Here is a 13,687-nt window from a genome sequence, read left to right as displayed (position 1 = left end):
GCCACACTGCAAATCTCCACGAGACAAATGATAAAATACCGCACTCCCAATCTTACATGTCATTGTCATGTTCTTGTACAATAATTGACAGTGACGGCCAATTGTCGGCGTTAACTTAAAAACTTGTTGTCGTCGGTAGACCCTGAGCACTTACCTCCTGAGTTCCGTCGCATGATGTATTTTCTAACCTCATCATAGATGAAGATGAGCAGGGTGTAGGGAAAGGCACATACCCACCAGAAAGGCCTGAGGAAAAAGACAAGGAAATAGAAAAGAAAAAGATTTGAGGTAAAAGTGAATGAAAGACAAGTGGAAAGAGGGAAGGAAAATAAATAAATAAATAAATTGAGCGTAAATCTGGGAGCTGCGTATTCTTCCTTGGTTGGGTAGTAAACTCCATTACACTGGAGCTGCGTATTGATCCTGTGAGACCGCAGTAGTTTCCGCCCTTTATAATATCCACCCATTTTCCACCTCATCTTTTAAAACAGAGGGTGACCTTTGTTCCAGATGAGCATAATATAATCTGGTATAATCTATAATCTGAAGGGTCTATTGCTCACTTGAGTGGGTACATTCTGATGGCAACGTCCATTCCAGGGCAGTAGGACAGGAAGAGAGCCAGGGCAGATTCTGAACAAAGTCCGAAGATGAGAACACGGTTCCTGAGGTGGGAGGAAAAACAAATTCATTTTGATGGATTTAAAACCAACAGGGTGGATATTGATTTTTGAAGTGAGTCGCAGGGCTGTATGAACGTGTGTGTGTGTGTGTGTGTGTGTGTGTGTGTGTGTGTGTGTGTGTGTGTGTGTGTGTGTGTGTGTGTGTGTGTGTGTGTGTGTGTGTGTGTGTGTCTTAGGACCCAGACCACAGAGATCGATGTGTGTACTTACTTCATTAGTCCCTGCTGAAAGAAGGAGTTCTTCCTGGTCTTACAGACGATCAAAACGGCCCACTGTGCAATCACAACAGCGGCGAAGTACGCTGTGTGGCAGGTGAACTCAATTATCTTTCTGCTCTCATATGTCTGAAGGATAAGGGGAGAGAGAGAGAGGGAGAGAGAGAGAGAGGGGAGAGAGAGAGAGAGAGCGCGTGATGGGGGGCAAGAGGGGAGAGAGAGAGGGGGAGAGAGAGAGGGGGAAGAGAGAGAGGGGAAGAGAGGGGGTGGGGGAGAGCAACAGAGATGGGGGGGGGGGGGGCAAGAGGAGAGAGAGAGAGGGAAAAAGAGAGGGGGGAGAAAGAGAGGGGGAGAGAGAGGGGAAGAGATGTGGATAGATAGGGAAACAGAGGGGAGAAGGGGGAACGTGTTTATTACAATGTTAAATGTGTGGTGAGAATGTGAGCAAGCGGGCAGCAGGAATCCACAAGCACAAATGAGTGAATAGTAGCAAGCTGTCTACGAAGCCCAAAGCACAGAGAGGACGCTGGGGGCTGTGTGGTGCAGGGCCAGGCCACAGACCTGTCTCTCTGGCATTGACTGTTCATCCACTGACTATCTGAAATGCAAGCTGTGCAACAACCCTGATCCATAATCCCAGCCATGACTTCCCAAACTTTTTTAATACTATATCACATTTATTGATTTATTTAGTTTTCTGAATTTCGTGATGGAATAAACTTACTGAATGAACAAAATAAAAAAAATGGGAGAGACTGAAAAAGTTCAAATGGAGAACTCATCACACAAGAAGGTACTCAAAACAAGGCAATGCTAATCCCTTCATAAAATGTAATGAAGAGAACAGGATAGAGCTATAAACCGGGCAATTTGACTGGTAAACTGATGCCAGCCCATCCATTATGCCGTCATTGACTTGAACGGAGATGCCATTTCTATTCATTCTATTTCTATGAATCCGTTAGTAAGATAGCAGTACTCAGTAGCAGTACTCACCCACTGCTGGCCGTAGCTGTCCTCCAAGTCGTTGATATACTGGTTTCCAGTCCAAACGGATTCCTAGCAAGTCCATGGGATAGAACCCGTTCTCAGCCATGATTACAAGTATGTAAAGAAGCCGGCTGCGCCAGCATCACTCCTGTGAAGAGGAAAAAGGAGGAGAGCATTTGGTAACACTTTATTTGGATAGTCTGTAGAGCATCTACAGACTAACATCAGTAACATTTCACCTAACTATCTACTAACCCTAACCCTAGTCCTAACCATAACTTTACCTTACCCTAACCATGGCAAGCAGTTGCTAATCAACTGATAGTCTGTTGATAGTATGATGTTTTGTTGATAATACAGATGGACTATCCTAACATAAAGTGTGACCAAGTCATTTTATGTCAGTGAAGACACATTGATCAGATTGTAAATGTGCTATGAAACAGACTGGTCAACATACAACTCATAAAGGCCAAACAGAAGCCTTACCAAATTGACCATAGGCCACACTAATGAGTCTCTCGTTCACCAGTCGGTCTGTTTTGGGGTTCCGTGGCTGTCTCTTCATGATGTCGTTCTCAGCTTGTTCATAGGCCAGGGAGATAGCGGGGATCTTGAAGGTAACAATGGGAAAGGAACACCCGAATTAGAGACATATCGATGGTCACTTCGATGTTTGTGAGAATATCTTCTGAACAACCTCTGAAATGACCACGGACATTGTTCGTGGTGATGCACCAGAAACGAACTCATGATCAGATTGTTCACTAAAGAGGAATATCCACATCTGAAAGACCCACCATGTCAGTTCCCAGGTCGATGCAGAGGATGGTGACGGTCCCTAGGGCCAGTGGAATGTTGGCGAGGAGCAAGAAGAGGAAGGGGGTCATCTCTGGAATTTTACTGGACAGGGTGTAGGTGATGGACTTCTTCAAGTTGTCAAAGATCAGACGGCCTGGGGGAAATGGAGGATGGACGGGATAGTCAGGGTGATGACAGAAGGATGGAAAGACACAGCAGATTGATAATCATCAGCAGAGCTCCTCATACCCTCTTCAACACCAGTCACGATGGAGGCAAAGTTGTCATCCAGGAGGATCATGTCTGCAGCCTGCTTGGAGACGTCCAGATCCAGCGATACCCATAGCAACACCCGATGTCAGCTTTCCTCAGAGCAGGGGAATCTGCTCACACCATCGCCTGTCACAGCCAATGGCCCCCTGTGGATAAGTAAGAGGTTTTTAGTAGGATCGGACCCTTTTTCAATTTTCGCCAAAATGACATACCGAAAATCTAACTGCCTGTAGCTCAGGACCGGAAGCGGGATATGCATATTCTTGATAAAATTTGAAAGGAAACACTTTGAAGTTTGTGGAAATGTGAAATGAATGCAGGAGAATATAACACATTAGATCTGGTAAAGACAATACAAAGAAAAAAACATGCATTTTTTGTATTTTTTCGCACCACCATCTTTTGAAATGCAAGAGAAAGGCCATAATGTATTATTCTAGCCCAGTTTCAATTTAGATTTTGGCCACTAGATGGCATCATTTTATGTGCAAAGTTTTAGACTGATCAAATGAACCATTGAATTTTTGTTTAAAATGTTGTATAAGACTGCCCAAATGTGCCTAATAATGGTTTAATAATAACTTTCAAGTTCATAACTGTGCGCTATCCCCTCAAACAATAGCATGGTATTATTTCATTGTAATAGCTACTGTAAATTGGACAGTACCGTTGAGTAACAAAAATGTAAGCTTTCTGCCAATATCAGATATGTCCCTGGGATATGTTCTGTTACTTACAACCTCATGCTAATCAATGCTAACCTATGTTAGCTCAACCGTTCCATGGGGAACCCACCAATCCTGTAGAGGTTAAAGATCTTAGCAACGAAAGATGCAAATGATACTGACTAACTCATAAGCATTGATTCATTAACTCAATAGTACCTGACGCTGGCAACCTCCACAATAATCAGTTTCTGCTGAGGAGAAGTTCTTGCAAACACAATCTCAGTGTGATGCATCAGGATGTCATCCAACTCTTCGGGGTCATGTCCTTCAGCTCTCCACCATGGACAACACAGGCCTTGGCATCTCTGCATGGCACAAAGACGGAAAGTTATAATATAAGCTAAATATAACTGGCTTGTATTTTTCACAAAACGGCTAAATCTAGGTTTCTTTCACTCCTCTTTAAGTGTAGACAGTGTGATGACATACACTGAAATGTTCCCGAACAAACTGCAACATACCTTGGGTTGACCTCAGAAACTGGGATTTTCAGACGAGCAGCAATTTCCTCAACAGTCTCGCTGCCCTCAGAGATGATGCCCACACCCCTGGCAATGGCCTTCAGAGAGTGATGGGATGATCCCCAGTGACCATGATAACCTAAGGGCAGGACGGAACTTGAGTGGCCTGTTCACAGTGGCTGCTACGTGTGATGGCCGAAGAGTCTTGAGTTTACTATGATATTGCCATACCTTGATTCCAGCACACCTGCACTTGCTCACAGCCAGGCACAGCAGCACGGGAGGGTCAATCATGGACATGAGGCCAACGAAGCACAGATTCTCAGTGGGAAAGTTCTACATCTTCACAGTCAAAGTCAAAGCCTTCTGGAAACTGGTCAGGGAGCTGGAAATGGCAGAAACCTGAAAGGACGCAGAGGCAGAAACAACCTAGAACAAATTCTTCATGTTTAAGACTGTACATTAGCTCACAAACCTTTGAATGAATATGTTTCCATATTGGTGTGCCCTCTACCCAGCACTCCTCTCCCAGTCCTCCTAGCGCTTCGTATGCTTTCTGAAATGATTCCTTTATCTCGTCATCCAGAGGATGTTCTTTGCCTTGGAGCAAGATGGTGGAGCAGCTGTCCAGGATCCCTCTCAGGGGCTCCCTTCATCACCAGCAGATGATTGACTCGCTGGCCGTGCTGTCCCCATGAATGGAGAGCTAGTGGAAGATGAGATGACACCATGAAGAGGGTTGACTTTATTTTAAATAACTCAGAAGGAACCAGTGAGCCTGGTAAAGCAGTTACTGCTACTTATTGGTTGTAGATACCCAGTAGCAGTTACAAGCCGTCTGATGTAGATACCCAGCAGCAGTTACAAGCTGACTGGATATAGATACCCAGTAGCAGTTACAAGCTGACTGGATGTAGATACCCAGTAGCAGTTACAAGCTGACTGATGTAGATACCCAGTAGCAGTTACAAGCTGACTGGATGTAGATACCCAGTAGCAGTTACAAGCTGACTGGATGTAGATACCAGTAGCAGTAACAAGCTGACTGGATGTAGATACCCAGTAGCAGTTACAAGCTGACTGGATGTAGATACCCAGTAGCAGTTACAAGCTGACTGGATGTAGATACCCAGTAGCAGTAACAAGCTGACTGATGTAGATACCCAGTAGCAGTTACAAGCTGACTGGATGTAGATACCCAGTAGCAGTTACAAGCTGACTGGATGTAGATACCCAGTAGCAGTTACAAGCTGACTGGATGTACATACCCAGTAGCAGTAACAAGCTGACTGGATGTAGATACCCAGTAGCAGTTACAAGCTGACTGATATAGATACCCAGTAGCAGTTACAAGCTGACTGGATGTACATACCCAGTAGCAGTAACAAGCTGACTGGATGTAGATACCTGTAGCAGTTACAAGCTGACTGGATGTACATACCCAGTAGCAGTAACAAGCTGACTGGATGTAGATACCCAGTAGCAGTTACAAGCTGACTGGATATAGATACCCAGTAGCAGTTACAAGCTGACTGGATGTACATACCCAGTAGCAGTAACAAGCTGACTGGATGTAGATACCCAGTAGCAGTTACAAGCTGACTGGATGTACATACCCAGTAGCAGTAACAAGCTGACTGGATGTAGATAACCAGTAGCAGTAACAAGCTGACTGGATGTAGATACCCAGTAGCAGTTACAAGCTGATTGAGAAAACCCATCCATGATTTTAAGTCCATCACACCATATTTTAGATCGCAGTAGTAAATATGTAGGAAATATTTCAGTTTTTACTTCCATAGTTTTTTCCCCAAAGTTTTTTTTCCATGTGAAGCACATTGTGTTGCATTCCATGTCTGTAATTTGCTGTGTAAATAAAGCTTGATTAGATTTGATTGACCACGTGGTTACCTGGTATTTGTTGGTGGAGTTGAAGGGGATCTCAACGACTTTGCTGTACTTTTCTCTCATGTCTTTGACAGACCCACAGCACAGCCTGATTAACTTCAGCAGGGCAGTTTCTGAGGCATCACCGCTCACATCTCTTTGAGGATAGGTACGTTGTTCTGTTCTGCCAGGAAGACGGCCGGTTGCACAGGCCAGCGACTCTAGCCAGGGCAGCCCAGGTGGCAGAGCTTTTGTCGTGAAAGAGGTACCACTCTGGTTCTCTGTGGTGTCAGCTATGGATCTGGTTGTCGAACCACATGTGAGCCAGTCATTCTGTTCTGGGTCAGGTGCCAGTCTTGTCGGAGCAGATTGTGGAGGTGGACCCCAAGGTCTCCACAGCTTCCAGATTCTTCACCAGGTGTTCTTCTTGGCCATACGCTTGCAGTCAGAGTTAGACACACCTAAGATGGAAATCCATAGCAGAGGGTTAAATAATAGAAAATTAGACAAAATATGTTTTGTTGTTGTAACAAAAACATATTTTGTCAAATGTTGTATACATTTTCTTCATTAAGTTTTTGTTAAACGTGATTTTCATCAGCACTCACAGTTACAGTAGCCAGGAGACCTTCCTGGGCACATTAGCGACGATGATTCCAATGAGGAAGATGATGGATGGCAGCCATCCATAGCCCAGAATGACGGAAAGGATTAAGAAAGTCACACCAAAGAAGACGGACACACCGGTGATGATTTCAATGAAGTGATCAATTTCACTCCGAGAGCGTCTGCCCACTTTCCAGACTCATGGCCAATGCGGCGATACGACCCATGATAGTGTGGTCACCAGTGTTGATGACGATACCTCTGGCAGTTCCTGGAAGGGTCAAAAATTGAGTATGTGGTTTAGAACAGGGTTCTCCAACTGGCGTCCCGTGCGCCCGAATTTGGAACGCGGTGGTTTTATTTTGCCTTCCCATGATTTCTGAGCAATTTTTAAAATAGATATACATATAACAAAAAATTGTTAAAATAATATATAAAAACATTATAATATATATATATATAATAAATATATATAAATATAATAAATATAAAAAAAAAATATATATATATATATTTTTTTTTTGGGGGGTCAGGAAATCAGCCCAGGTGATTTTAATTTGGGAAATATGTTCACAAGTATTCCCACACATAATAGAGAGACACGTGATCATATACAACTGTAAGCAAAGGTTTGAAATGATGATGTTTTAGTCAAATATGATATCTGTTTGGGCTTCTTTGCAGCCAATTATGTTCTGCTCCCTGACCAGGGATCTCAGGATCTCTGAATTCTATGATTGTATGATTCTCACATTAGCATTGGTTGGCTCTTCCTCTGAGGTGACCTGGATAATGTGGGCTCAAGAAAAAAATGGATGATTTGATGATTCCTTGTTTAGAATCACAAAGAGGCAATTCAGACAATTGAACACTTTTCCTATGCCTCCCTTCCAACCCACTTCTCAGTAGTTGGTATTCAGACTTACTTTATGGAGGCGCTTAACAAGGTTTCCTTGCGAGCACTGAATACATGTAATTAAACCTCAGAAAACACACCCACTTGGTGGCCTACCAATTCAATCAGGGAGTTTTTGTTTAATCTGTTTTTCTGTTAATTTATCTAAAGTCATCTCTTTAAATACCTGTGTACCTTATATTTGAATTTGATCGCCACAAGACTTGATTGTAGAGAATGTGTTGAGAATATAGAACGATAGAGACAAATATGTGTTTTCAAGGCTGTTTCAGAACCCACGCATACATTTTAAAACACTGATTTTACACATTATTTGTGTTTAGGGAATAATCATAAATCCTACTTCATGGAAAAATAAAGCCTTTATGCACAAATAAAGGTGTTTTGATTCATTTTGAAAGTCGCCACATTCAGTTAATCAATGGTAACGTTGAAATTAGTCTAACCTATAATAGTTTTATAATTATAACATGGAGAATAGTATAAAATAGTATGATATAGTAAATATACCCTAATTGCCCGCACTGATCATGGAACTGTGCAAAGTGTTGCGCTGTGCGTCAAGATCCATGTTTTAGTTTAGTTTATTTTATTTTTACAGGGACAGTGCACATTAATCAACGTTTCAGTAAAAGTGCCGGTTTTAGCCCGCCGGTTAATTTTCAACGGCAGTCCCTGGGCAGGTTATATATATCGGTTACAGCTCCAGAATGATTTAACAGGCCTATAAACCCCCAGATTTATTTTTACTACAATTTGTATTGGGCCTTCATGAAATAGTATACACTATTACTTGACCCTCAGCCACAGACACAAAGACGTGACAGCGTTTTCAGATGAATGCGAGAAAGGTAGGCTAAATCAAACGATGTGATGGTGTGGTGGAATGATACGAATGTAGAGAAGGGAACGAACACTAAATATACGTGGTTATTATGTACAGTCACCGACCGATAGTGGCTAATAAAAAAAACAAGAAACGTTGGAGAATATGTTTAAAACACCCCAAAGGGCACAAAGGTTACATTTGGCGCAACTTTTTACCTTGTCATCCCATTTGGCGCGTGTCTCCAAATTTAATCCCTGCAAGTTATAAAGCCATACAATAAAAAATCTGCATAACGGCACATATTTCATACTTCACTGAGGGGATTACTCATTTACCTAGCTCTTATCAATTAGCTCTTGTCAATTTATAATTTACAGTGCATGGAGAATGCTGTTACTTCTATCAGGAAAATAAAGTAGATGCTTTTCCACTTATAACCGGCATGTTTGCTCGACCTTATTAATGGTGATGGAATTATTTGGGTATTAAATCAAGGTCAACACACCTCCGACACACCTCCATTTCTGGCGTTACCCACATGCTTAAATTCAATGGCAGAATACAAAAACAGAATAGAAACAAATAAACAGTGCATACAACATGAATAAAGTTCAATACACGCGCTTTTTAACTCCGGTCTGAATCCCTCTTAAAAATAACGAATATATACAAGAAAGAAATTTGGAACTATTCAATAATTGTAGATAGTTACAGAAGGTACTTACCCTCAACACAGTTGGTAGAGAAGAAGGCAATGTTCCTGGTTTCCAGGGGTTGTCATTGCTAAAATCGGGACTACGAGTTTGGGGCTCAGATTCACCAGTGAGAGAGGAGTTGTCCACCTGAGTGGGGAAAGATAATTGTGTCAATTACAACAACGAATGAAATTACATTTACGTGACACATGACTTAATGTTTTTTTAAAGTATCCACTTGCAGCCGCTGGCAGAGACGATACGCAAATCAGCTGGTATCCTATCTCCGCCGTTCACCTCCACTATATCGCCAACCACCACTTCTTCAGTGTTGATGTTCTTCTCTTCCTCACCGTCACGGACTACCAGGGCTTGCTACAAGGAAGATGACACGATTAACATCCGCACACGTAACTATATGATAGAGTTCTTCTCAGAGGAGTTTGAAAAGGCAGAAGTCTAACCTGGGACCAGGTTTTTGAAGGAGTCCATGATCTTTGAGCTCTTGGCTTCTTGGTAGTAGGAGAAACAACCGGTGATAATGACGACAACAGCGAGCACAAGGCCCAGGTACAACTATTAAGAAGAGGCAGAATGATTATGAGAATATTGTGTTATCATTAAGTAGGAAAAGCCTTTCAGGCACTAGAGGCTTCATCTCAAATTATCTCTGAATTCTACGATTGTATGATGATTCTCACATTAGCATTGGTCGGCTCTTCCTCTGAGGTGACTTGGATAATGGGGCTATGAAGCTAGAGCACAGCTCCGATCCACAGCAGCATGCAGAACCCGCCAAAGAGCTGTTTGCAGAACTTCACCCACTCAGGGGTAGTGCGAGGGGAGGAGTCAGGTGTTTGGGGCCATCCCAAGAAGGATCTCCTTAGCCCGAACCGAGGATAGACCCTAGGTGGGGGAAGAAGGAGAGAGGGAAAATGTAAAGAGAAGGGGAAAGGAGGAGGGAGGGAAGGAGGAAAGAGAAGGAGAAAGGATGAGGGAGGGAAGGAAGGAGGAAAGAGAAGGGGAAAGGAGGAGGGAGGGAAGGAGGAAAGAGAAGGGGAAAGGAGGAGGAGGGAAGGAGGAAAGAGAGGGGGAAAGGAGGAGGGAGGGAAGGAGGAAAGAGAAGGGGAAAGGAAGGAGGAGGGAAAGAGAAGGGGAGGAAAGAGAGGGGGAAAGGAGGAGGGAGGGAAGGAGGAAAGAGAAGGGAAAGGAGGAGGGAGGGAAGGAGGAAAGAGAAGGGAAAGGAGGAGGGAGGGAAGGAGGAAAGAGAAGGGAAAGGAGGAGGAGGAGGGAAGGAGGAAAGAGAAGGGAAAGGAGGAGGGAGGAAGGAGGAAAGAGAAGGGAAAGGAGGAGGGAGGGAAGGAGGAAAGAGAAGGGAAAGGAGGAGGGAGGGAAGGAGGAAAGAAAAGGCACAAAGTGTTGAAGTGATGTCACACAATCTGAAAATATATGTTTTACTCCAAATTGTGTAAACTTTAGGAAGATATAGATATGTTTCATATGTTACGATTCGGTGTTAGATAGTGATGCCATCTTGACTTAGAAGGCAGAGGAAGTTCTACCAACGCAAATTACAGTCAGCTTTCATCCGTAGGAGCTACTGATCCAACTGGTTGTCAATGTTACAAACGGAGGCACACATGAACACACATAGATATTCACTCACCCTGGCTAAGTCTGTGCCGTATTTCCTGTTAAGCTCATCCAAGGTCAACTTGTGGTCATCCTGAGAGAGAGAGAGAGAGAGAGAGAGAGAGAGAGAGAGAGAGAGAGAGAGAGAGAGAGAGAGAGAGAGAGAGAGAGAGAGAGAGAGAGAGAGAGAGAGAGAGAGAGAGAGAGAGAGAGAGAGAGAGAGAGAGAGAGAGCTTGTTGTTCTTTAATCTTTCCACATTGGTAGAAGTTAACAGAACATTTAGTGATGAAACACATTTCTAATAGTTTGAACTGATTCTATGTATGACAAGGTCATGCAGCACAGATTTGACCTTAAACCATAGAAGAGTCATTTGTTTCTGTATGATGGATGGAATCACTCTGATTCGTGATTGAATCCATTACTGAATGTTACCTTCTGCCCCGAATAAGTACTGCACAGTGCACATATCCGTTTCCTATTTCTCGCTACATGTAAGAAAGCAGTTTCCAATGAAAGGCTACTGCTTCTCTCAAGTTTAAACACAGGCTATTGGGGTTTTAGAACTGCCCCCAAGACTCACTGCAGAGTGATAGTAAGTAAATGAAAATGCAAATCTGTAAACCAAAGAGCTTTATACAGGCTTGATAGGTTGTGTGCTGCACCTTTCTGGCCCACAGAGATGAATAGGGTTACACTGTAAAGGGGTTGTTGTGGAATTTTACAGTAACTTACAGGCAGCTAGTGGTAAGTTACTGTATTTAATATTGCCTACTGTAATATGAATAAAGTATGAAAGCAATTACTGTGTAATGACAGTAAAATATCATAGAATTTACTCTATTATACGGTTAAAAATAAAACATATTTTATTGTCACACACTGACAGGTTCAGTGAAATGTGTTTCATAGTTATATTGTCACACCCTGACCATAGTTTGCTGTATGTTTCTATGTTTTGTTTGGTCAGGGTGTGATCTGAGTGGGCATTCTATGTTGGATGTCTTGTTTGTCTATTTCTATGTTGGTTTGATATGGTTCTCAATCAGAGGCAGGTGTTAGTCATTGTTCTGATTGGGAACCATATTTAGGTAGCCTGGGTTTCACTGTGTGTTTGTGGGTGATTGTTCCTGTCTCTGTGTTTTGCACCAGATAGGGCTGTTTTTTTGGTTTTCCATGCTTTTTGTAGTGTTCATGTTTTATCTTTTTGTTATTAAACATGAATCAAAGAAACCACGCTGCATTTTGGTCCACCTCTACTTCACCTAAAGAGAACCGTTACATATATATACAGTTAAAGTTGAAAATGTGTGAAAAAAGTCAATACTACTGACTGTAATTGAAATGAATTGAGGGAGAAGGGGTTTTTGTATTTCACAGTGTTTTACACGACATGGGATTGGTACAAGCAGGTTAGCTGTTAGGTAGTGCTTACACATTATAGCATATCAATTCATATTTTGTGTTTCATATCATTAGGCACTTCTAGAGGCCTTAACAAAGGCTTCCAAACGGTCAGCGACTACAGACCAAAATGACATGGCAAAATGCTCAACCATGAAAGGTTTAAGGCTTACTGCCACTTCAGTATGTTCCCTATACATTTGAAATGGTTGGGGCACTACTACCACACACCAGTTAAATTCATACAACGTTCTCGATAATGCAACAAATACAGCCTCTTACAAGGCAAGCCTCGAAATATGGTAATGAGCCAGAAAAAAAAAAAAAAAAACAACACCATGCACCCACTGGTGGTCAAAACGTTTTAGAGCTACAACATTTTTTTTATGGTAGTGAATTCTGTGGGATGGAATTACAGTACCATTTGAAATACAGCAATTCTTTCCCCGCCCAAATTACCGTAAACATTACTGCATTAATATGTTATTTACTATAGTTTTTTTGGTTTCATTATCTTTGACACGCCTTCCTTCAGGAAACCTACTGAAAAAATACTGAAAGAAAGCATTTTCCATAACTTGTAGGCAGGATTGAAGTCTGAATGGATAATTTCTCACTTATGGGTGGCTCACAATGGGGAATATAATTGGCAGGATATATGCATATTAAATACTGTTGTAGTTAATAAAGTAAAATAAGTGTAGTGTTTTTGTGGACTGTTGTGTTTTTGTGAAACATTACTGTAGTATTTTCTACAGTGTTAAAAAACAAACAATAATACTGTCATATTTTCTATAGCATTCTACAGTATACTACAACATCTCTACAGTATACTACAACATTCTACAGTATACTACAACATTCTACAGTATACTACAACATTCTACAGTAAGTACTACACATGATCGAGGGATACTACAGTGTACAGTATAGCATTCTACAGTTTCATGTAGAATTTTATAGTTAGAACTGTAGTATTCTACAGTCAACTGTTGTCTTTTTTTCATGTGGGAAAAAACTTTTTTTTACAGTGTAAAATTATATAACTTTGTCTTTTCTTATAGAAAAACACAAACATTTTGAAGCTATGTCATTGTATATATTATAAACAAATTGCATATGGATTCATGTGCACTGTCCATGTCATCTAATGTCATTATATGAATAAATAATCCGTTTTCCTCACCAGGTCAACTTCCTTTTCAGGTCATCCTTATCCATCTTCTCCTTCGCTTTCTTCACCTGCTTTTCACTTTCTTCTTTCCATCGTCCTCGGAGGTCGCCGCCAGTTTATAATCATCTTTCCCCTTCTGTATGTCAAACACACGTTAATGATGAGAAGCTGCAAACTATCAATGTGCCTTTCTTTGCTCATCGGGTCTAGAAATTCCATTTAGAAATGTATCCCCTTAAGAAGCAGCAATTAATATGAAATATAGAGAAATCTTTTTTGCAAGTATATGAACTGTAAAATAACATATTTTTAGTGAAGATGAAAGAACACAAAATAAGTCTATTAAAAACCCAATAATCAAAAGTGCAATGCAGACTTACTACAAGCCCCAT

General features: G+C 41.7%; 1 pseudogene; it reads right to left on the bottom strand.

Moving 5' to 3' along the window:
- Positions 1-110: 110 nt before the first annotated feature.
- LOC124021568 lies at positions 111-13,687 on the bottom strand (annotated as a pseudogene).

The sequence above is a fragment of the Oncorhynchus gorbuscha genome, unplaced genomic scaffold (assembly GCF_021184085.1).
Source record: "Oncorhynchus gorbuscha isolate QuinsamMale2020 ecotype Even-year unplaced genomic scaffold, OgorEven_v1.0 Un_scaffold_1130, whole genome shotgun sequence".
NCBI lineage: Eukaryota > Metazoa > Chordata > Actinopteri > Salmoniformes > Salmonidae > Oncorhynchus > Oncorhynchus gorbuscha.
The sequence above is the reverse complement of the archived record's forward strand: the minus strand, read 5'-3'. Positions and strand labels throughout refer to the sequence as shown.